General features: G+C 39.4%; 1 protein-coding gene and 1 long non-coding RNA gene across 2 annotated transcripts in view; one reads left to right on the top strand and one right to left on the bottom strand.

Annotated features, from left to right (window-relative positions):
- Positions 1–25,914, top strand: part of lsamp (limbic system associated membrane protein) — an 858,459-nt gene that overhangs the window by 458,459 nt on the left and 374,086 nt on the right. The window lies entirely within an intron of this gene.
- Positions 5,600–24,348, bottom strand: LOC140199799 (uncharacterized). Its single transcript, XR_011886496.1, has 3 exons — positions 24,217–24,348; positions 6,820–6,913; positions 5,600–5,812 (listed from the first exon to the last, which is right to left on the bottom strand). It is a non-coding gene; the product is annotated as an uncharacterized lncRNA (long non-coding RNA).

Raw genomic sequence — 25,914 nt, 5'->3', positions numbered from 1 at the left:
TCTATCAAGTAAGTTATTCTTGCCTATTTGTATTGATATATCAGGATGGTTATTATGGATTGTCCTATCTGTAATTGTGGATCAGTCATAATATAATCTGTGGGACTCTGACTCTAAAACTGGATCAGGCTTATGTTAATTACTATTATTATTATTATTATTACTCTTTTTCTTTTTAAATTTGTAGAGTTTGTTGTTCATTGCACATTGATTGTTTGTCCATCTTGTTGGGGCAGCCTTTCATTGACTCTATTGTGTTTCTTGAATTTACTGTGAATGCCTGCAAGAAAATGAATCTCGAGGTTGCATCTGCTGACATATATGTGCTTTGATAATAAATTTACTTTGAACTTGTTCTGTATGGGCTGGATTATTTGGCTTGTTGTTGAGAACTGCCAGCTGACTACAGTGTGCAAGTCCTTTTGTTTCTGAACTTTGCATGAAAGCTAGGATGAGCTGAAGCTGGAGGTCTGTTGCTGGCAAGTCTGTTCTACTGCTCAGCAGCTGGACCTAGAACTAAGTCCGGAGAGGAGCAAACTATGCTCAGCTGAGCAAATGGCATTTCCCAATCCACTTTTCATCGATGGTGTTTGTCACATCTCATAGGAAGCCATTCACTTGGTTGGGAGTGCTAAATATTGACTATAATGATACGTTTATTTTGTTTTAAGGGTGTCAATACATTTCTACCACTCCAATGGACTTTCAGTAGTTTTTTTCCAATTGTTGTATTTTAATTTGTTAGCAATGGATTTTCAGAGGCAATTAAGAATAGTTAATAAGCTCTTTACACTCGAAAGTTGTTGGGCCTTTCAGGTTATTGCTTGGGGATACCCATCATCTGCCATCTGACCACTAGCCGTTGGTGATGCCTACTGTCTTGACCCAGACAAATGACAGATTTGCAAACTACAGATACTGTAGGCATCTACTCTTATATTCCTGACACCCTCTCCAGGTCTCAGCCTTCCCCTTGTCCCTGTGTTTTTCTTTTAAATTCATTTCAGCTCAGTCTATCCCAGCAAGAAGGCTGTGTTAATTAAAAAACAGAGTCATTTCATTTCACACACTCTGACACCAGGTTCAGTAATAATGGTGCATAATTAAAAAGATAGGAATGCGTAGAATCTGCACATGATGACTCAATGGCTGTAGTTGGGTCAAGAAGCAAACGACAGAACAGATGCTAGCCCATAAGTAAGTGAAGCTGCACAGGCGCTCTGCTGGATTTTGGATCTTGTTTATTCTGAAACCAGCTCAGCCAGGTCATGCAGGACCCTCCTGATATATGTATATAGACGCTAAACTGTGAGGTATTGATATTGCTCACAAATCCACCATGGAAGGAGCAAGATTCATTAAAATTCATTGCCATTGATTGGCCTTTGCTAGATTGCCAATACAACATCAATGTGATTAGCAATTTTGGATCTGTAAGGTGACTTACAGAATAGTTGTATTTGTTCAGGTATAAATGTAGATTAACGGATAATTAATAAACTATACTGTACCCCTTATGTAAAGCATGGTTGTTATGTTTTGTAACTCTGAAAATGTAAAACTAATTGAAAGAATAACACAGGGAGACCAGAAGAGCATGTATATTTTGTTTCTTCACTTTTAGTGATGTGTGCAGTTATGACATAATGACTATGCCATTGATTATGCCATTATGATGTATGACACAATGATGTATGCCATTCATGTACTTTTACATGTAACATGTAAAGAATTTTTTAAACAAAGAATGCTTAAGCAAATGTGTTTACAATATTGCTCAACTATTACTGAAATATTAAATATGCAACACTCCTCCCTGCTTAGCTATAAATTCTAACGCAATATAGAATGTAGCTCAACTACATATACATTATATTATATAATACAATTACTACTGTGTATAGGCATTCGCAGCATAGTAAATTTAAAACTGTCCCATTCAGGCATGAAGATTTCATTGCTGTTGAAGATTTTTTACTCTTTTGGGAAAACATGTTTTCTGACAAGGCTGGGGGTGGGGGGGGGGGGGGTGGGGATGGTCACTCTGCTTGGAAAGTGTGACTTGTGGCTGTGAAACAATCTCAGGTTCTGGGACCTCCTGTGTGGTGGTGGTAGGAGTTGACTCTGGGACTGCAGGGACTGATTGTGACAGCTCTGGACACCTTTCTTCTGGGTGTGCTGGCTGGCAAGTTGCCTGGTCTACTGACGTATCCCAGGCCACCAAACAAAGCTTTGAGCCAATACTTTCATTTTGACCATCATGTAGCTCCACCAATACTTTAGCTCTCAGCTTTGATGGTACAACAACTCTCAATCCCCACATAAGGCAACCTTCATTAAGAGCAAGTTTATCCCAGTGCTGGTAAAATGGATGAACTGAAATTTCTGATGCATATTCCAGCCTTTTGAGTTGCCATGTAGACCTGAGACTGTGTTGGGTCTTTTCTTGTTCCTTTTGGATCATCTCTGCCATTAAAGGGAAACTTTCAATTTCCAATAGGGAGAATTTGACAAGAGGAGTGTCCTCTTTCGTAAATTTTTCAGGTATTTCCTTTTTCAAGGGTAAAAGGGATAATCCACCAACACTTCAATGATTACTTGAATTTGGTCTTGCAATTGTGACCTCTAAGAAGCAGAGCCAATATCTGCTTGCATTTTGTTGCTGTTAGTTGAACACCCTTCTGTGGATTGGAAATGGACACTAATGGTTGACTCTCTAGGGTAAACTCTCTCCCATACAAGTACTGGTTGAAATGTTTTACACACCAAACCAAAATCAAGGCTTCTCTGTCAATCTCTGCATATTTTTTTTCTTTGCAGCAGTAAGGGAATGTGATGCAAAGTCTCTGGGGCGTTCACTTCCATCACTCATAACATGACATGACTGCACATATAACATAAGGTAAAGTGTACAGTACAGGCAAGCTTTACTGGGCAGTGTCGATCAAATTATGTGAGTGCAGTGTCACCATTTCCTTTACATTTTGGAAAGCTACCTCACACTGCTTTTTCCATTGCAATTTCTTCCTGATCTATAGTAATGAGTTCAAGGTGTGGAGTCCATTAGCCAGGTTTGGCAGGAACCTGTTAGTGTAATTAACAAATCCTAAAAAGGACTGTAACTGTGACATGTCCTTTGGCCTTGGGGCAACCAACACTACTTGAATTTTCTCAGTACATTTGCATAATTTTGTGTATCAACTGTGTGACCACAGTAAGTGATGCTTGGTTTAAGAAATTCACACTTGTTGCATTGTGCTCTGAGCCCATAATCTTCAAATCTTTTTAACACTGTTTTGAGATTTTGGTCATGGTCCTTGTAATCCTCATTGGTAATAATTATGTCATCCAGGTAACACTGAGAGCCTGGGCAGCCCATCAGGTTCATAGCTTTCTGCCAGAGTGCAGGCACAGATGCTACTCCAAAAATAAGCCTATTATAGTGATAAAGCCTCTTGTGAGTGTTTATGGTGACTATTCCTCCATCTCCATCTGTAGGTAGACCTCAGGTAAGTTCTCTTTCCTGAAGTGTTTCCCTCCAGTGAGGTTTGCAAGCTTATGCTCTATCCTGGGCAGACAGTATTGAACTACTTTCAGTACTAGGTTGATAGTGACTTTAAAATCACCACAAAAAAATCACCACAAATCCTGGCAGACCCATCCTTTTAGGCTACTGCGACTACTGGTGTTGCCCATGAGCTCTACTAAACCTTGGAAAGAATTCCTCTAACCTCTATGTGATCTAGCTCACTGACTGCTTTATCCCGACGTTACAAGAAACTGGACGGGCTTTGTAAAACTTGGGTGAAGCATTTTCATTTAACACTATTTTACCCTTGATATATTTGAGTTTTCCAATGCCATTCGTCAACACTGCTATAGTAACATCCAGTACCTTTCTTAATTCGCTTTCAGTTGACTCTATTACAGGGGATGTGGCATGCATATGGTGGATGGATCTCCTTTCAAGTTGGAGTTGTCTAAGCCAACCACATCTCCCCAATGCTGGCCCTCCTGTTTTTACTACATACAAGCCCAATGTGGCTTGTTGGTTGTTGTATTTCACTGAAATGAATTTCATTCCCACAGAAGTTATCTTTTCACCAGTATAAGTCCTTTGTTGGATATCTGCAGGCTTCAGTTCAGTATCTTTGAAATGCTGTTCAAACTCATTTTGTGGAATGACTGAAATAGCAGAGTCAATGTTCAATTCCATTTTAATTAGTTTGCTGTTCAGTTCTGGTGTAAGCCATGTGGCTTGTTTGTTGTTAGTTTTCACATTTTAAATCATAAAGCTTCTCAGTCCTGTGTCACAGTCATCATTATCAGACTTTTCATCAATAGCATGCAGATTAGTTCTCTTTTTGAAACTGCAACTTGATTTTTTATGTTCTTCTTTTCCCCTTGCAGTCAATTTATTTTTGTCTGCTCAACAAGCTCTTTGTATATGTCCTACTTTATTGCACTTTCTGTTAGTTTCACATTTAAATCTGCATTCGTCTGGTCTATGTGAGCCCCTGCCACAGTGTTAACATAATTTGTTTGGCCAGGCTGGTTTCTATTCAGATGATGCAATTTTGTTCATGTTCACCTTCATTCCTGAGTGAAACTCAATTGTGTCTCTGGCTATTGTTTCCATTGATACAATGATTTCAACTGCTCTTTTAAATGTGAGTTGTGCTTCAGTTGGGAGCCGTTTTTTGAATGCGTTTTTTGTAAGTTTCTACAAGCTAACTGGTCTCAGAGTGCATTGTTGAAGCCCATCACTGAAGTAACAATGCTCAGACAATCTCTTCAATTCAACTGTGTACACTGAAATGGACTTCCCGTACTTTGGATTCTGCTTATGAAACCTGAAGTGTTCTGTAATCAACGATGGTTTCAGTTCTAAATGTTCCTGCATTACTTCCATGCTATCAGCAAAGCTCAGCTTAGCTGGTTTGGTTGGAGCAATGAAACTTCTAAGCAAACTGTATAGTCTTCCACTTATTACACTCAGCAAAGATGGCACTTGCTTTTCATTGGCTTTTTCGTTTGCTTCAAAATACTGCTCAATTTACTTAAATATATATTCCAATTGTCTGTTGTGCTATCGAATGCATCTTTCTTTCCAATATTCCCAGCCATTTCTGCTTTTTTTGAACTCACAGTTTATGAACCCATGAATTCATCCTTATCTGTCACTTTTTTTAAACTGAAACGTATTTCTTCTCTTGTAAGGAAAGAAAAAAACATGCTGCTATTTTTAATACAAACGTTTTTCTGAAGAAAAAAATGCTGTTTTATTTTACTTGAACGTCTCGTTCTTTACAACAAATTGGTAGGTAGGTGTCTCCGGTTTGTTTAAAATATCCATGTCCTTACTGTTATGTTTTGCAAATCTAAAACATAAAACTCATTGAAAGAAAAACAAAGGGAGACTGGGAGAATGTGTATACAGTACTTCATTTCTTTGCTTATAATGAGGTGCACTTTTAAATATAGCCTGAATAAATTATTGAAATAAAGAATGTTTAATCAAACAATATAATTATAGTAGAACTCAAATATTAAATATTAAATACACAGTATCAAAAGTGATTTTTATTATGTTTATTAATCTGTTTGACAAGTTTCCATGAGATAAGTTCAGAACAGTTTTTCTACCAATCTCTTCACAATTGGACCACTTTGGTTGCCTTGTTTCTCTTCAAACTTCTTATCAGAACATTTATTCTTTTTATTGCATTGTTTGATTTATAATTTGTCTCTGATTCCATCAGCTATCCTCTTGGAATTTCTTGCTGTTTTTTTTTTCCATTCTTTAATTCACCTGAAGTTTCAAAATTAAGTTTTGAATGCTTTCTGTGAATACTGAATACTGTCACAACCAAATGCCAATTTAGTCAATTATTATACTAATAAATACACTCCAATGTTTCCACATCAGTTTTCTGATGTTATTTTTATCCATTGAATAGTGAATTAATAGTTGAAAATAAATCTCAATATAGTTTTGAAATGAAATTTGAAAATGAACTTTTGGTTTAAAATTCAGAACTTGAATTCTAACTGTACTTCATGCATTAAGTAAATTAGTAACACTGAATTGCAATATTTTTCTATTTATAATAAACCTTGGAAAAAAGCAATTAAAAAGAGCAAATTAAGCTTTGACTATTTGTTTAGACAGAAATGCATGTGATGCTGATTGAAATCAAAATGGTGAAGAAGATGGAAACCAAAGGTCCATGAGGCAGTCCTCATCAGAGGATCAGCAATGGAGAGGGTCAGCAATTTTAAATTTCCTCATTTATTATTTTGGAGGACCTGTTCTGGACCCAGCACATAAATATAATTACAATTCCTTAGGAATTTATGGAGATTCGGCATGACATCTAAAACTCTGATGACCTTCTATAGATGTATCGTGGAAAGAATATTGTCTGGCTGCATTACAGCCTGGTATGGAAACAACAATGCCCTTGAGCAGAAAATCCTACAAGAAGTCTATCACAGGTAATGCCCTCCCAACCACTGAACACATCTACATGAAATGCTGTCGCTAGAAAGCAGCATCCATCATCAGGGACCCCCACCACCCAGGACATCCTCCTTTCTGACTGTTGCCATCAGGAAGAAGATACAGGAGCCTCAGGACTCACACCACCAGGGTCAGGAACAGTTACTAACCCACAACCACCAGGCTCTTGAACAAAAGGGGATAATTTCACTCAACATCACTTGTCTCGTCATTGAAATGTTCTCACAAATAAAGGACTCTTCATCTCATGTTCTCGATAATTATTGCTTACTTATTTATTTATTTATTTATATTACCTTTTTTTGTATTTTCACAGCTTGTTGTCTTCTGCACTCTGGTTGAACACTCTAGTTGGGTAGTCTTTCATTGATTCTATTGTAGTTTCTTAGTCTGTAAATATATTGAGTATGCCCATAACAAAATGAATCTCAGGGTTGTATATGGTGACATATATGTACTTTGATAATAACATTTACTTTGAACTTTGGAAAAAAAAAGGAACAGTAACACAAATGTCATTAAATAAAATTATTTTGCAGTAGACATTTTTGTATATGGTTTGAGCGTAAATGACATATTGTACACACTAGATTGTACTAGCATTCATCTCCAGGTCACTTGACCCAGGCATTTCAGTGCAATTAACCTGAGTCTGTATGATATTATCCTGGTGTCGGTTTTACTCCTTTTGACCCAGAAAGTGTTTGAGCATACATAGACAGAAATTTGCTGTTAAAGGTGTGACCAGTAAACTGGAGTTGTAACAGGGAAAACCTTATGCAGTGTAAGCAAAGGAATGCAAATAAATAATTGGTAATATGGATGTTTTGCCCACATCATTGGCCAGACTCATTTTTCTCTGCTCTATTTTTATCCATGAGCATCACTGATAATGATTACAGTGTCTCTCTATTATGCTCCACACTGAAAGATGCTGCAGTCACTGGTCCCTGGTGAGTCTGATGTAGATCTTCCATCACACATTTCAATGCCATCTCACAGGAGAAAGGCATGATCCCTCTTCGCCTCATCTCTGTGGCAGGCTTTTGTACAGTGGTGATGTTGTTCTGGAGAGAGTTCTTTCAGAGTTGATTTGCTTCCCAGAGATCAGAGTAGTAACAATGTTTCAGCTGTGATCTCTACAGGCAGCTACAGTCAGAAACAGTGGAGGTTAAGTTTTAACCATATGTTCTAAGATGAAAACCAAACTAAAATGAAAGTTTTTCTCTATCTCTCTGTCTGCATCTTCAGAGACAGATTATCTACCAACATCTTTTACAAACCCACTGACTCATTGACTATACCTCTTTGCGTTCCATTGTTTGCAAGGGTGCTATTTCCTTTTTACAATCCTTCGATCGCTGTCATTCCTGTTCTTGTGATGAGGCTTTACATTACAGGAGATCAAAGATGTCTTTTTTTCAGAAAACAGCATTTCCTCCCCACTGCTATCAATGTAGTTCTCACCTGGATCCTTTTCATTTCCCATACATCTGCACTCACCCCATCTATTTTCCCCTCTGCATCAAAATATTGACAAGGCTTCCCAAGTCCTCACCTATCAGCACAAGCCTCTGCACCAAAGTATCATTCTCTGCAACCTCCACCATCACCAACAGGATCCCACTACCAGGCACATCTTCTCCTCCTTTCTCCACATTGCACAAGGATCTCTCTCTCCACGACTCCCTTGTCTGCTCAGCACTTCACACCAGGCCCCTCTAGGCACCTATCCCAGCAGCTGTGCTCCTACACCTCCTCTGTTCAAGGCTTCAAGCATTCATTCCAGGTGAGGTACCCCTTCACACGTGAATCTATCAGAGTCATTTTGTATGTGATGCTCCTGGAACATTTACTGTCTTGGTTATCCCCAACCTGATGTCATGAAATTTGATTTCTCTAACTTCCAGTAGCTATTTCCTTTGTCTATTCCTCCCCCCCCCACCTTTGTTTTCAGTATGGCCCCTTTCTGACTCATTTTCCCCTTCCCCAACCCTTATGACCTGCTGATCACCCACATTTTTCTCTTCTGGTTCCTCACCTTTCCTTTATTACATGATCCTCTGAAATATCCCATCTACTTCCTCCTTCTTCAGTTTTTTGTTTCTTTCACCTATTACTGCCTTTCCTGTCCTGAAATCTCACCTGTTTATTTCCCTCCATAGATGCTGCCTGACCTGCTCCAGCAATTTTTGTGTGTTGAAAACCAACCTAATGATTTTTCCATCAATTTTCTATGAGTTATACAATTGGAAGTTGGCAACAATATTTCAATAGGGAGTTAGTCCAGACTCTAGAAAACTTTAATGAAGTGGCACTCAAGTTGATTGATCTACAATGCCTTCAGTTTACTTTGGGTCAACTCCTCTGTCATACCATTGTAATTTCCTTTACCTCACCGAAATACTGCTATGTCAGACTTTACTTTCTTCCTATTAAATTTCAATTTGAACTCAATCATATTGTGATCACTGCCTCCTAAGGGTTCCCTATTTGCCTTCGGTTTATTGCATAACACTTAGTCTAGTATTGCTGATCCCCCAGTAGGCTCAATGACAAACTGCTTTAAAAAGCCCTCTCATAGGCATTCAACAAATTCAATCTCTTGAGATCCATTACCATCTTGATTTTCCCAATCTACCTGCATGTTAAAATCTCCCATGACTATCATAACTTTGCCCTTCTGACATGCCTTCTCAATTTCCCGTTGTATTCTGTAGTCCACATCCCAGCTACTGTTGAGAGCCCTGCACATAATTGCCATTAGGGTTCTGTTACCCTTGCAGTCTCTTAACTCAATCATAAGGATTCATCATCTTCCGATCCTATGTCACTTCTTTCTAATGATTTGATGCCATGCCACCCCCTCTGCCTACCTTCCTATTTCTTTGATACAACATGTAAACTTGGACATTCAGCTCCCAACTACAACCATCCTTCAGTAATGATTCCGTGATGGCCACATTATCATACTCCACAATCTGTAAAAGTACAAGATCATCCACCTTATTTCTTATACTCTTTGCATTGAGGTATAACACTTTACTATATTTGTTACCCTTTTTGATTCTGTATCCCTAATGCACTGATAGACACCCTGCTGGCTGCAATTTTGTCCTATCATCTGCCTGCCCTTCCTGACACTCTGACTGCACCCTATTTTTGCTTTCTTACCATCTGTCCTATCCTGAGTTCCTTCACTCTGATTCCCATCCCCCTGCCAAATTAGTTTAAACCCTCCCCAGCAGCTCTAACAAGCCTGCTTGCGAGAATATTTGTTCCCCTTGGGTTCATGTTACTTTTGTACAGGTCATATCTCCCCCAGAAGAGATCCCAATGATCCAAGAACCTGAAGCCCAGCCCCCTGCACCAGCTTCTTAGCCACACCTTTATCTGCCAAGTCAACCTGTTTCTACCCTCACTGGCGCATGGCACAAGTGGCAGTCCGGAAATTACTACCCGGGACATCCTGCTTCTCAGCTTTCTATCTAGCCCTCTAAATTCTGTCTTCAGGACCACTTTGCTTTTCCTTTCTATGTCATTGGTACCAAGAACTTAAAGAGGGGTAACTTTGAAGGTATGAGACGTGAATTAGCTAAGATAGACTGGCAAACGACACTTAATGGATTGACGGTGGATATGCAATGGCAAGCATTTAAAGGTTGCATGGATGAACTGCAACAAATGTTCATCCCAGTTTGGCAAAAGAATAAATCAAGGAAGGTAGTGCACCCGTGGCTGACAAGAGAAATTAGGGATAGTATCAATTCCAAAGAAGCAGCATACAAATTAGCCAGAGAAAGTGGCTCACTTGAGGACTGGGAGAAATTCAGAGTTCAGCAGAGGAGGACAAAGGGCTTAATTAGGAAGGGGAAAAAAGATTATGAGAGAAAACTGGCAGGCAACATAAAAACGGACTGTAAAAGCTTTTATAGATATGTAAAAAGGAAAAGACTGGTAAAGACAAATGTAGGTCCCCTGCAGGCAGAAACAGGTGAATTGATTATGGGGAGCAAGGACATGGCAGACCAATTGAATAATTACCTTGGTTCTGTCTTCACTAAGGAAGACATAAATAATCTTCCAGAAATAGTAGGGGACAGAGGGTCCAGTGAGATGGAGGAACTGAGCGAAATACATGTTAGTAGGGAAGTGGTGTTAGGTAAATTGAAGGGATTGAAGGCAGATAAATCCCCAGGGCCGGATGGTCTGCATCCCAGGGTTCTTAAGGAAGTAGCCCAAGAAATAGTGGATGCATTAGTGATAATTTTTCAAAACTCGTTAGATTCTGGACTAGTTCCTGAGGATTGGAGGGTGGCTAATGTAACTCCACTTTTTAAAAAAGGAGGGAGAGAGAAACCGGGGAATTATAGACCGGTTAGCCTAACGTCGGTGGTGGGGAAACTGCTGGAGTCAGTTATCAAGGATGTGATAACAGCACATTTGGAAAGCGGTGAAATGATCGGACAAAGTCAGCATGGATTTGTGAAAGGAAAATCATGTCTGACGAACCTCATAGAATTTTTTGAGGATGTAACTAGTAGAGTGGATAGGGGAGAACCAGTGGATGTGGTATATTTGGATTTTCAGAAGGCTTTTGACAAGGTCCCACACAGGAGATTAGTGTGCAAACTTAAAGCACACGGTACTGGGGGTAAGGTATTGGTGTGGGTGGAGAGTTGGTTAGCAGACAGGAAGCAAAGAGTGGGAATAAACGGGACCTTTTCAGAATGGCAGGCGGTGACTAGTGGGGTACCGCAAGGCTCAGTGCTGGGACCCCAGTTGTTTACAATATATATTAATGACTTGGATGAGGGAATTAAATGCAGCATCTCCAAGTTTGCGGATGACATGAAGCTGGGTGGCAGTGTTAGCTGTGAGGAGGATGCTAAGAGGATGCAGGGTGACTTGGATAGGTTGGGTGAGTGGGCAAATTCATGGCAGATGCAATTTAATGTGGATAAATGTGAAGTTATCCACTTTGGTGGCAAAAATAGGAAAACAGATTATTATCTGAATGGTGGCCGATTAGGAAAAGGGGAGGTGCAACGTGACCTGGGTGTCATTATACACCAGTCATTGAAAGTGGGCATGCAGGTACAGCAGGCGGTGAAAAAGGCGAATGGTATGCTGGCATTTATAGCGAGAGGATTCGAGTACAGGAGCAGGGAGGTACTACTGCAGTTGTACAAGGCCTTGGTGAGACCGCACCTGGAGTATTGTGTGCAGTTTTGGTCCCCTAATCTGAGGAAAGGCATCCTTGCCATAGAGGGAGTACAGAGAAGGTTCACCAGATTGATTCCTGGGATGGCAGGACTTTCATATGAAGAAAGACTGGATGAACTGGGCTTGTACTCGTTGGAATTTCAGAAGATTGAGGGGGGATCTGATTGAAACGTATAAGATCCTAAAGGGATTGGACAGGCTGGATGCAGGAAGATTGTTCCCGATGTTGGGGAAGTCCAGAACGAGGGGTCACAGTTTGAGGATAGAGGGGAAGCCTTTTATGACCGAGATTAGGAAAAACTTCTTCACACAGAGAGTGGTGAATCTGTGGAATTCTCTGCCACAGGAAACAGTTGAGGCCAGTTCATTGGCTATATTTAAGAGGGAGTTAGATATGGCCCTTGTGGCTACGGGGGTCAGGGGGTATAGAGGGAAGGCTGGGGCGGTGTTCTGAGTTAGATGATCAGCCATGATCATAATAAATGGCGGTGCAGGCTCGAAGGGCCGAATGGCCTACTCCTGCACCTATTTTCTATGTTTCTATGTTTCTATGTAATATGTTCCAAGATATTTGGCCACTCCCCGTCCCCTCCAAAATGCTGTGGACGCAATCTGATTCGTTCCTGATCCGGGCACCTGGGAAACAACATACCATCCAAGTGTCATATTCACATCCACAGAATCTTCTGTCTGTTCCTCTGGCTATTGAATCTTCTACCACTACTGCTCCCCTCTTCTCCCTCTTTTCCTTCTGCACCATGGACCCATGCTCAATGCCAGTAGCCTGGTCTCCATAGCATTCCTGTGGGAGGTCATTCTCCCACAACAGTATCCAAAAAAAGTATACTCATTACTGAGGGTAATGGCCACAGGGGTGCTCTGTGTTAGCTGCCTATTCACTGTCCCATTCCTTCTCTGATAATCACTCAGCTACCTGCCTCCTACAATTTAGGGGTGACTACTTCCCTGTAACTCCGATCAATGATCTCCTCAATCTCCCAAACAAGCCAAAGGTCATCCAGCTGCTGCTCCATATCCCTAATACGTTCTTCAAAGAGCTGCAGCTGGATGCATTTCTCGCAGATATAATTCCCTGGGAGACTCTAGTTCTTCCAGGACTCCAACATACAGCATGAAGAACACACAATGTGCACTGCACTAAGTGCACCTGGCACAGTAAGAAAAATTAACAGCAATTTATTCTGACAACTTACCCAGAAATGACACCTCTTCCGAGCCAAAGCTTCATATGAGCCAAACCCTGGCACTCCTACTCTCACCACTGGACCACTGCCAAAAATGGCCACTCTGCTTGTCCCTTCTGTACTTTCAGTTGCTCCTCTCTGTGCTGCTCCTGCCATTGATTGGGCCACCGGAATGACACCGAATGCCTGCAAAATTCAGCACTGCCGACCTGTCACCTTCTTTTTCAGTTACGTGTTTTGGTTTACCTGCCCTCCTATAACAATTGATAACAGATTTTACTATTTGCTTTAATTTCTTTCATGAGTTAAATGTCACTGTTCGTTCTTCACAACAGAAGGTTCATTAACTCTGTTGAAACAAGAGACAGAGAAATCACCCTGGCTCTACCTGGGTCAATTAAGTCTCTTATGTACTGATATTTAAGGTTCATTTCTTATCAATAATTTAATTTTAAAAGGTGCAAAGCTAGATATTTGACATATTTGCGCCTTGAATAAATTTAATTTAAAAATGATGATTTAGCAATAATTGCTTTAATGTACTCAAATTTCTATAATCTGTTAAATTTCTTTGACATTTTGTATGTGGAAAGTGCAATTGAAAGCAGTACTTGACATTCATGAGAGAACTTGTGGCGAATCAGTAGAAGTTCTAAAGCATTTATGAAGGTAGATCACTCTCTTCATAATAATTGAATATATTTTACCCTTTTAACTATGAAGAAAATTTAATTGTAGAGAATTAGTCAGAGGCTGCGATTACTTGGGAATGAGTTGTTCAACTGTATGTTAAGCATAAATGAACATGATTCATAAACGTTTCAAAATTTCTGGATTTTGGCATTGTGTAAAAATGATCAAAGTTGCTGGTGAACGCAGCAGGCCAGGCAGCATCTCTAGGAAGAGGTGCAGTCGACGTTTCAGGCCGAGACCCTTCGTCAGGACTAACTGAAGGAAGAGGGAGTAAGGGATTTGAAAGTAGGAGGGGGAGGGGGAGATCGAAAATGATAGAAGACAGGAGGGGGAGGGATGGAGCCAAGAGCTGGACGGATGATAGGCAAAAGGGGATATGAGAGGATCATGGGACAGGAGGTCCAGGAAGAAAGACAAGGAGGCGGGGGGGCACCCAGAGGATGGGCAAGAGGTATATTCAGAGGGACAGAGGGAGAAAAAGGAGAGTGAGAGAAAGAATGTGTGCATAAAAATAAGTAACAGATGGGGTACGAGGGGGAGGTGGGGCCTTAGCGGAAGTTAGAGAAGTCAATGTTCATGCCATCAGGTTGGAGGCTACCCAGACGGAATATAAGGTGTTGTTCCTCCAACCTGAGTGTGGCTTCATCTTTACAGTAGAGGAGGCAGTGGATAGACATGTCAGAATGGGAATGGGATGTGGAATTAAAATGTGTGGCTACTGGGAGATCCTGCTTTCTCTGGCGGACAGAGCGTAGATGTTCAGCAAAGCGGTCTCCCAGTCTGCGTCGGGTCTCGCCAATATATAAAAGGCCACATCAGGAGCACCGGACGCAGTATATCACCCCAGTCGACTCACAGGTGAAGTGTTGCCTCACCTGGAAGGACTGTTTGGGGCCCTGAATGGTGGTAAGGGAGGAAGTGTAAGGGCATGTATGCCCCAAACAGTCCTTCCAGGTGAGGCAACACTTCAGTTAGTCCTGACGAAGGGTCTCGGCCTGAAACGTCGACTGCACCTCTTCCTACAGATGCTGCCTGGCCTGCTGCGTTCACCAGCAACTTTGATGTGTGTTGCTTGAATTTCCAGCATCTGCAGAATTCCTGTTGTTTGTGTAAAAATGATATTTGGTTTTCAGTTAATGTTAATAAAATATTTTCAAAAATCTAGTTTAATATTAATATTTGGGATATTTTGAAAATGCATTATTTAAGTACATACTCCTTATACCTTTATTATGTTATCCTTTTTAATAATGAAGCAGATTCAGCTTTATTTATTTTATCAAAGAAATACATTTTTGGCAATTTCAGCGGAAGAGTAACATAACCTGTTCTGCTCTTAATCTTCTATAGGATTTGTACTCAATGTTTTATCCCTTTGGCAAATGCAGGTTAATACCATATCAATCATATTGCTGCCTTTGGGAGGTTGATAAATGCATGAAGTTGTACTGGAAAGCCAAAATATTTCTTTTGCTGACCAGAATTGATTTTCAAACTACTAGTATGGTGATAAGTTATTCATTTGGAAAGCATATTTTAATATTAATTTGTTTTTCAATGTAGTTTGTAATTCTTTGAAATATACTTACTTTTAAGTATATATACTGCTTCTAGTACAATATGGGTCATTTTGCTTAAATTTCTAAATCCTTGCTAAACAGTGGATTTCTTGGCTGGGAGAATGCAGTGTTACATATTTATGTATGATTAATTTTATAATGCATGCTTTGCTATCAGGATTTATCATGAATAGTATGTTTCTCCCTAACATTCAGTCATTGGTCTTTTTAGAAATATAGAAAACATACAGCACACTACAGGCCCTTCGGCCCACAAAGCTGTGCTGAACATGTCCCTTAGAACTACCTAGGCTTTACCCATAGCCCTCTATTTTTCTAAGCTCCATGTAGCCATCCAGGAGTCTCTTAAAAGACCCTATCGTTTCAGCCTCCGCCTCCACCACCGCCACCGGCAGCCCATTCTCACCGCACACACCACTCTCTGTGTAAAAAACTTTAATTGGTAGCAAATCTAAGCTGAAGTCAGAGATTAATGTTTTAAAAACAAAGTAGAACTTTTCAGATGCAATGAAATGCTTTCATCAGTCAACAAAATTGAGAAGTACCTGGTTCATAGCTACCTGCTGCTTTAAGATCAAATTGCTGCATTTTCAAATAGTTAGGGGTCAGTGTGAGGCCAAATTACCTTACAATATTTATTCCTCCATTAATTCCTACAGAATATCCACTGTGTTGACCACCTGTTTAATGCTGTTGCACATACATTCACAATCCTAGAATTAACAGCACAATAGGACGTGGTTACCACAACCATGTTCCATCAAAGGTTACAAGGAGACATTGACAGGATGCAGAAATGGATTGAGAAGAAGCAGATATCTTTTTGCACAGAGAGTGGGTGGATACCTGGAACACCCTACCAAATATGGTGGTAGCGTAACTTCTGGTTCGCCTCCTCCCACGATAGTCCCACATTAATTTGCTTGGCTCACCTTTCAGCCTCAGCTTCACATTCTTCCTTAAGATGGGCTTTAGCTGAACTCCCTCTGCACTTTTTCAGCCTTCATCTCCCTTCTCCTGCTCTCATCCTAGTTATGTTTTCATTCTCAGAGTCAGTGTTTCCATGACCAGTCTGTTAGAGCTGCATTTGGTCTGATCGATAAGTGGTCTATTTGGACTGAGCTCATTCATCTAAAAGCACATATGGCTGCTTTATCTCTTCAGCACTGAATGGTATGGTTCATTCAAACACATAATCCTTCAATCCACAACCAGAATAGGTAATTGGATCCTTCTCCACTGTCTTCCCATGTATCTTGGAGAGTCCCTCTTAAATAAGTACATGATTTTGATTCAGCAAAAGTGCTTAAATGCCTACACACAGCCTGACTTAAAACAACTTGTCATGTGGTATTGCAATAACTTCTACACCTTGAAAACTTGCTGTATGCTCCAACCCTTCATCATGCAATTATCTCAGCTGCCTGCAAAGTATCATGGGTCTATTTCAGCACTAATTGGGCTGCTACAGGTACTTCAATCTCAAATTCAAGAAATGTAACTCACTAAGTCTCTAAATCAATGAGAGAGGGAGAGAGAACTTGCAATGTCTTTGGGCTGTCTGAAGATTTCCTTGATATCCACTATATCATTGCCAGTGGACGATTCTTGACAAACAATATTTTACAACCCACTCCTGTTTCTTTTTTTTCTGTTGCATTCCTTCATTAGTTTCATTCTAGTTAGTCATGAAGGTATAATAATCTTCTTGAAGAGATCCCTCTCCTTCTCCATAGGAGCTTCTTGTAAGTTTCTTTACTGAGGCATTGACCCCTCTAGATTGTAGAAAGCACTAGTTGAAGTCTTTTGAAAATAGAAAAAAAAGCTGTAGATGGTAGAAATCTGAAATAAAAATGTTCTTCGCTTGATTCAACAGCTGATTGTTCCTGCATTGCCCAAAGCTCAGCTATGTGTCTTTGTATGCATTTCAGCTCCAAATGGTAATAAATCATTGTTTGCTTCAACTTTTTTCTGTAGTCATAATCAAAATCAGGTTTACTATCACCGGCATGTGCCATGAAATTTGTTAACTTAGCAGCAGCAGTTCAATGCAATGCATAATACAGAAGAAGAAAAAAATAATAAATAAATAAGTCAATTACAGTATACATATTAAATAGATTAAAAATTGTGTAAAAAACAGAAATAATATATATTAAAAAATGAGGGAGCGTTCAAGGGTTCAATGTCCATTTAGGAGTCGGATGGCAGAGGGAAAGAAGCTGCTCCTGAGTCGCTGAGTGTGTGCCTTCAGGCTTCTGTACCTCCTACCTGATGGTAACAGTGAGTAAAGGGCATGAGCTGGGTGCTGGAGGTCTTTAATAATGGATGCTGCCTTTCTGAGTCACCACTCCTTGAAGATGTCCTGGGTACTTTGTAGGCCAGTACCCAAGATGGAGCCAACTAGATGTACAACCTTCTGCAGCTTCTTTTGGTCCTGTACAGTAGTCCCTCCCCCCATACCAGACAGTGATGCAGCCTGTTACAATGCTCTCCACAGTGATAGTACTTCAGAAAATAGTAATTTATGAGTTGAGCTTATTGTATTCTTGGAAATATTACTTAAATTGTTGAAACACTGCTTTGCAAATTCTCAGTGCCTTTTCCTTTCTTAGATAATTTTTGTTTCAATTCAGTCATGACAGCTTGGCTGCTTACAACCAACATTGACAATTTGACCAGTTTGCCCTGTCATGCATCAATTTGCTGCTTTAATTTTGATGCCAGTGCTTGTTCTTTTTTGGAAATTTGCACTACTTTTGAATAGATGACTATTTAAAAAGAATGTCTTGCAAATCATCTGGTCCCTTTTGTAAGCTAGCTGTCTCTAAATGTTACAACTTTGTCTGATTCTTCAATGAGTTTTATTTTCTAATCAGACTGTTTCAACTAGTAAACTGCCAGAGGAACTCAGTGGGTTGAGCACCATCTGTGTGTATGTGTGGGGTGGGAAAGAAACTCTTAACACTTCATTTCACACCCCTTCATCAAGTTTCGACAAGTCCTTCCCCCCACAAACACTGCATTCCTCCAGCAGTTTGTTGATCCAGATTCCAACTGCAGTGTCTTGTGTTTCAAATATTTTGCATACTTCTGTTAACTAATTCTGAATATCACTTTATTTCTGACTCCAAATAACATGGTTCATATGTTTGAACTTTATCTGAATTTTCAGTATTTTCTCTGCTTTGGAAGATGCTCATTTTCATCCTTCAGATCTTGCGTTACATCATGTTTCTCACTTATTTTTGGATTTGTCATTATTTGTTTGGACTTAACCAATGCTCCTTTTCCTAGCAGCAAGTCAGTTAACTTTGGGCATACTTTCTCATTGAGTGATCTGATGACTTTGTTTCATTATATAATCAATGTTTTCTATAAATTCTGTTGATTTCTATTATCAGAATGGCTATGCTTCACCCTGTTTTGCTCCCTTTGGTGATCTTTGTCGAGACTTTTAGATTATTATTTATGATCACCAGCCCGTCCTTCTATAAGCTTTATTACAATGTCTGCCAGCCCAAAAATGCCTGGACTCAAAGATTAAACCATTTATCATGAGGTAAGGGTAATATGTCATAGTCATAGTCATACTTTATTGATCCCGGGGGAAATTGGTTAAATATGTCTGTATAAACTGTATTTTGCAGGGTGATAGAAAACAGACTCTCTCTGATTCAGCGATGGCATCACATTGAGGGTGGTGGAAATAATGAAGGGTTATGAATTAGAAGAGGAGGCTGGTGGGTCGGAAGGTGAAGGCAACAAAAACCATATCTTTGCTATGCGTGAACAGACACAGTTGAGTGAAGGTGAAGTCAAGATTAAGAAAGAAGGGAGCCATCACAGAAGCATTGATGTGGAATATGTTGTTGTTAGATTAGATACCACTGAGGAGAGAAAAGGAGAGAAGAGAATGCAGATCCAAAGCATCAGTTCAGATTTGCCCACTTTGATACGTACCTATGACACACCGGCCTACACAGTTTATCTGTTGGGGTTGTGGTGTGGTTCTTTATTCCTGACATAATTTATATTAACCTATATTTTGGTATGCTTGGCAAGCCACCTCATCATTCTTTCTGTACCTTATGTTTTGTGCAGTTCTGCTTCCAACACTACAGGAAGGGTGTGGTATATTTGGAGGGGGTACAGAAGAGGTTCACCAGGATGTTCCCTCGACTAGAGGGTATTGGGCAAACATGAACGGTTTTCTCTGAAGTGTCAGATGCTGAGGGATAACCTGACAGAAGTAGAAAGAATTATGAGAGGCATAGTTAGGGTATATATTCAGAAAGGAAATTTTCACAGAATGGAAGTGTCAAGTACTATAGGACAGAGCTTCAAGATAAGAGAAAGAACGTTTAAGAAGTTAAGCAAAGGAAATTTATTTTCCATTGTTACGCAACCAGCAACAATGAATATTAATCAAGACAGGTTTTATAAAAACAACCAAACATTTATTAAACATGTATAAACGATAAGGAGAAAAAAAAACAAAGGAAAACTTTAACCAGAGGTTAACAGGTACGCAGCCGTTCATCAACTCCACTCGGCTCTGGTTCTTAAAGAGTTAAATGCGGAAACAGTTCTTAAAGCGATACAGTCGGATATAGTTCTTAAAGTGATAACTTCGGAAGTCCAACAGTTTTACACATTCAATTGGGAGAGACTTCTCTGGAGAAGGATTTCTTCACCAATGCACCTTTACTGCCGGTTCTGTCCACAGGATTCCCGATGCCGAAAATAAACAGTTTAAATCAACTAACCTTAAATTCCTTTAGAGAGAGAGAGCCTTGTTGCATGAACTCATTGCACTATTGCAAGAGTTATCTCAATGCAGGTTCTCTTCAACGAAGACTCAATAAGGTCGATCCTTTATTAAACTGCCAAACGATGCCGACTTCTCTCGATCCTTCACTTCGATGAATTCTTCACTCTCCCTTCAAAACTGTTGGAATTGAGTAAATTGGCACTTCCAGCCACAAATTTCCAATCCAAATGCAGTATCTTGTAAGAGAACGCACCTTCCGTTTTAAAAATGAAGCTGAGTCACAAAAACAAACACGCAACAGAAACGGAGGCACAACACATTCTACCTGGAAATCTACAAACTCAAAAACCCACTGCATCACCTGAGTCGACCCTTATATAGTCATGGGGCACATGTCATCATGTGACCTCACAACGGTGGGAAAATCATATCAGGTGACCTCCAAAAGACCATCACAGCATTCTCACACCAAAAAAAACAGATCTCCTTGAGCATGTAACACCATAGAGTGTTAGATGCCTGGAATCCACTGTCAGAGAAGATAGCAAAGGCAGATACAGTAGCTGTGCTTAAGGTGTATTTAGACAAATACATGAATTGGGCTTGAGAATAAAGAAATACAGACCATGTGCAGTCAGAGGGATCAGTAAGCTGGACATCTTGGTCAGTGCGGGTGTAGTATATTGACCTCCTGTACATTACTGAGACCTAAATTATTTACAGCAGACATCTCAAGGCACTGAAAAATTACCACAAAATATACCACTGCACAATCGTTCAAGTTCACTGGAGGGAGAAATAAACCAGTATCCGTCTCTTCCCAGGCCAACATGCATAGCACAGAGGCCCCAATCAATTCCAGTCAGCCACGTTGCACTGGCTATGTTATTCAATACTCTATTCCAAGATCTCAAGGGAGGGGATTGCAAAGTGTACAGCGGAAATGTTTTAAGAATGTGCTCAAAGCTTCCTTGAAGTATAATTCCCATCAACTCTGGGGAGCCTCTGAGTCAAGGACCAAAGGGAATAGTAAACATGAGAAATTTTCAGATGTTGGAAATCCAAAGCAACACACACAAAGTGCTGGAGAAACTCAGCAGGTCAGGTGGCATCTATGGAGAAGAATAAACAGCTGACATTTCAGGCCAAGACCCTTCTTCAGGTTGGTGTTGGGATCTTCTAGGCCAGGCAGCACCTGCTTGCTTAAACCCCTTTTAAGCAGCATAAGCAGACCTCACAAACAATCTACTCAGAAACCACACAAAAAAAAAACAGCTGACCAATCCATAGAAGTGTTTGTGGTTCCTATACTGGACTTCTTAGTCATTTCAAAACTCACAAAACCAGAGTGGAAGCTGGTCATCCTCTATCAGAGAGAAAGAAGACTCTTCAAGAAATATTTCATTGGTTGTAAAGTGCTTTGAAACACACTGAAGCTGTGAAAGATACTATATAATTTTTTTCGACAAGGCTTTTACTTAAAAGGTCAGCATGTAATTTTGGGCAAATGCTATTGATCGAAAAATAAACAGGATTTAATATCCATATATGAACCCAGCAGGTTTTTTTAGAGTGTCAGTTGAAGAATAAATTGTTTAGGTCTCTTGTTGTTAGGCTTATAGCATTTAGTTTATTCTGTAGCCATTAATAGAAAATGTCTTCAAACAGTAAATGTAACATACACCATAGGACAATACAGCACAATACATATCATTCAGCCCACAATGTTGTACCATCCCTTTAACCTACTCCAAGATTAATCTAGTGACCTAGTTCACTCAGACCTTCTTTCATAAAGCATGCTCCCTAATCCAAGCAGCATTCTAATCAATCTCCTGTGCACTCTCTAAAGCATCTGTAATGAAGTGACCACAACTGAACACAAAGTTCCAAGTGTTATCTAACCAAAGTTTTATAGCACTCCACCATTACCTTGCAGCTCTTGAACACAGTCCCTTGACAAATGAAGGCCAACACCATATGCCTTCTTAACCATCCTATTAACATGTATCGCAACATTCAGGGATCTATGGATGTGGACCCCAAGATCCCTCTATTCATCCACACTGCTAAGAATCCTGCCATTTTCCCTGTACTCTGCCTCCGAAGTCAACCGTCTAAATTGTACCAATTCACACTTTTCTGGATTTACTCCATCTGCCACTTCTCAGCCTAGCTCTGCATCCTATCAATGTTCCATTATAACCTACAAAAATATTCTACACTCTCCACAACATGATGAACCTTTGTGTTAGGGATGGTGGGATTGGTACGGCAAATGTACTAACCTACCCTTCTAATTCCTCATCCAAGTCATTTATAAAAATCACAAAATGCATAGGTCCCAGAACAGATCCAAGAACACCAATATTCACTGACTTCCAGGCAGATTATGTTCCACCTACTACGATCTTCTATCTTCTGTGGGCAAGCCAATTCTGAATCAACGCAGCTGAGTTTCCTTTGATCTCATGCCTCGCGCCTCTCTGTATGAGCCTACTATGGGGAACCTTGTCAAATGCCTCACTAAAATCCACGTACATCACATCCACTGCTTTGCACTCACTGATTTGTTTTGTCACTTCCTCGAAGAATTCAATCAAGTCACAAGGTATGACTTGCTGCTTACAAAGCCGTATTGATGAACACTAATCGGACTAAGTTTCTCCAAATACGCATAAATTCTGTCTCTAAAAATCTTCTCCAGTAGTTTGCCCATTACTGTTGTAACTTTTCCTTGGAACTTTTCTTTGATTTGTTCTTGTACTTTTTGAAATTTGTGCTGCTTCTTCTACTTGTGTATAATATTTAATTGTTTATTCTCCCCTCCATCCAAATTTGTGAAATATCAGGAGTTCATGACATATGCTGCACAGAAAGAGCAATTTTCCTGATTACCATAGGCCTAGATTATATGTTCAAAGACCTTTACAAGAAACACATACTATTGGTGTCATTGAGCCACATTTTTTCTGAAATTGTTTACTCTACTGTATATGTAAGGTTATTATTTCAGTAATTAAATTCCAATTAAGGCACTTTAAATGGGATTATTGGAAATTTAGCAATAACAAATAATTTGTTTCCTATGAAATCTGTCAGCACCAGAGAAGAGCCTCTGTATTATTAATTTGTGCTAGGAAAAAATTGCATTTGCATGTGGCACTGATATTTTTTAAACGCAGAAAACGTAATTCCACATTAGAATGAAAATATTTAGCTCATGACTTTGCATACCTTGAACATAAAATACAAGCTAGATATTCCTGTTTAGAAGAGCTGAGTGAATAATTGATAATGACCTATTGTAGGGTTGCATCACCATCTTCAGCTTATTTTATTCGTACAATATCAAATAAAAGAGCATACAAGATACAGCAACGACATCCTGAGTGAGGTATTGAAGGAATGTAGTCTAGAATTAGCCCTGCTCTATATCACACTGTTTCAGCACAACTGAAACATTACTATTGAATCTATAGCATGGAAAATTGGCTAGGGCTGACATCTTCACAACTCAATTTGTTAAAATGCCATTTCATCTGTTTATTCTGAAGTATCAGCAATGCAAATGTACTCAAGGATTATTTCTCTACCAATAACATTCTAATATTGAGTTTGGGCATTACCAGGGTGATACAGTGTAGCCTGGGCAAAATAGTTGAATTTCTTCATTGATGTAAGAGTAGCTGCTTTTAACACCAATTACTATTACTGAGTATGGCATTAAGGACCCCAGGAAAAGATAATGTTGTGTGAGTCAGAAGGAACATTAACTACAGTTGTAAGAAAAAATCTCTTTTAAGCCAGTGATAAGAATGTTTACTATTGATTCCAGTGCATTTGTTCTAGTCATACTTTTCATGTTACCCAATAGTCCTAATCTACATGCAACAAAAATTGACAACAGTGAGAATTCGACTAATATGTGCTAAATAACCTGCAAATGCCAGGAATGATCACCTCCAACGTGAGTGAGTGTAACCATTCCTTGACCTCAAATGACTTAACAGTATCATGTATTTTATTGCCAACATCTTGAAATAAGGCAATTGTGTGAACAATCAACATTGATCAGAAACATAATGTAAAACCACATAAATATTTTGCAAAAAAGCAGGTCAGAAGCTGGCTACTGTGAGACATCATTCTGCTCCTAAATTCTAAAAGTCTTTTCACTGTCAAGCTAAGGGGGGATAAAAAAAATCCTCTTACCTGGACAGGTACAGATGTAAAACATTAACAATGCTTGATACCATTGAGGAAAAAAATAGTTTCCTGATTAATTGCATCCTGTGTTTCCCTTCATTCATGTTATTGACAGGAGTACATCTTCACAGCAAGGTTTCTTCAGCAGCCTGTACCAAGCACATGACCTCTACTTAAAAGAAATAGGCAACATGTGGTTAGGAATGCTATCATCTGCAGTTTCAGCTCCAAGGCAGACATTCTCTTGGTTAAGGATATATTGCAGATTGTTTAGCAATGTCAAGATAAAATTATTGGCATTCTAATCTACCAGCATTCTGCAGATATCTTCACACAGGCATCGGCATAGTAAAATGTTGGCTTTCATCACCTTCCATGTGTTGTCAATTGAATTGTTTCCCACATCTCCAGAATGAACAAAATAATATAGGAGAATAATTCACAACAAGAGTGTAACAAGATGGAAAGATTTTAGTGATATCTTGCAGTTTTTTTTTTGCTATGTATTAATTTCTCAATGTTGTCAGTTCACTCTCTTCAGCATTTGCGTATGTTTTTTTCAGAGTTCATTGTAATGTTTAAAATGTGGCAGTCTATATGCTTTTGACTTTGGCAGCTGAGAAAAAAAAAACTAAGGCATTGAAAGCATCTAAGTAGTGGCCAGGTACGGAGAAATCACAATCAGAGAGCCAATATTCCTCAGTTGTTTAAATCTGCTACTCAGACACAAAGTACTGTGTGCCACTCTCAGCTGCCAGGGAATAGAGCATCTGCCTGGATTTGATTTAAGATGGTGCTTAGGATCCTGGCAAGAGGCAAGAAGTATATCAATTCACCTCTGTCAGTAAAATGTTAGAGAGGGAGAAAAGAAAAGCATTTGACAGTGTTCTTGATGTTGACAACTTGAGTCTGTTTGAAGTCCTTAAAATGCAGCGGATTGCAGTTATGGATCAGTTCTGTGCACTGTGGCTGAGTTGAGGACAGCATTTGAATATCATTCTCGTAGAAGGCACATTATAGAAATCTGTAGACATGTATGGCATTACTACTGTGCAGTACATTTTAATTTGTTAATGTAACTGTGATACTGGAACAGGGCAAGTCTCTCAATCATTATGTCTAGATGCTGAATAACAAAGCACAAATCATATTGGCAAAAAAAAAACAAATTAAACAAAGGCTGTATGGTGAGACATACCACTTCATCTAGTGTTATTACATCATGGTTTTGATGTGAGCTGTTAATGTATTAGCTGGCATCAAGTAGGTGGTGACTCCACTCTTGAACAGTTCTGTCTAAGTTCAGAAAAGGAACACCAACTCGTTATTGTTGCCCAGAAATTGATACTAGAAAGAATGCACACTTCAATCCTAAAAAAAAATGGAAAAATATAGAAGGCATTGGGAGAAGTGTCAAATAAATCATGCACAGTGTTGGTTGTAATAAGATAATGTAAAAAGAAAGAATGATACTCATAAGATAAAATGCCCAATCAAAATAAAAACTGGAATGATGAAGTATGTGGAGCAAAGGCTTAACTAAATATAGATTCTTCATTCAGTGGTTTGTGACCCTAAATTAATTTATAATATTAAACATATCAGAGCTAGAATGTTATTTTCTAGCAGCTTGTATCAGAAATCTTAAAATTTATTATCGTAAGGGAAGAATGGAAATTTAATGAGCCAAATGCACTTTTGGCA

Source organism: Mobula birostris, chromosome 6 (assembly GCF_030028105.1).
Source record: "Mobula birostris isolate sMobBir1 chromosome 6, sMobBir1.hap1, whole genome shotgun sequence".
Taxonomy (NCBI): domain Eukaryota; kingdom Metazoa; phylum Chordata; class Chondrichthyes; order Myliobatiformes; family Myliobatidae; genus Mobula; species Mobula birostris.
The sequence above is the reverse complement of the archived record's forward strand: the minus strand, read 5'-3'. Positions and strand labels throughout refer to the sequence as shown.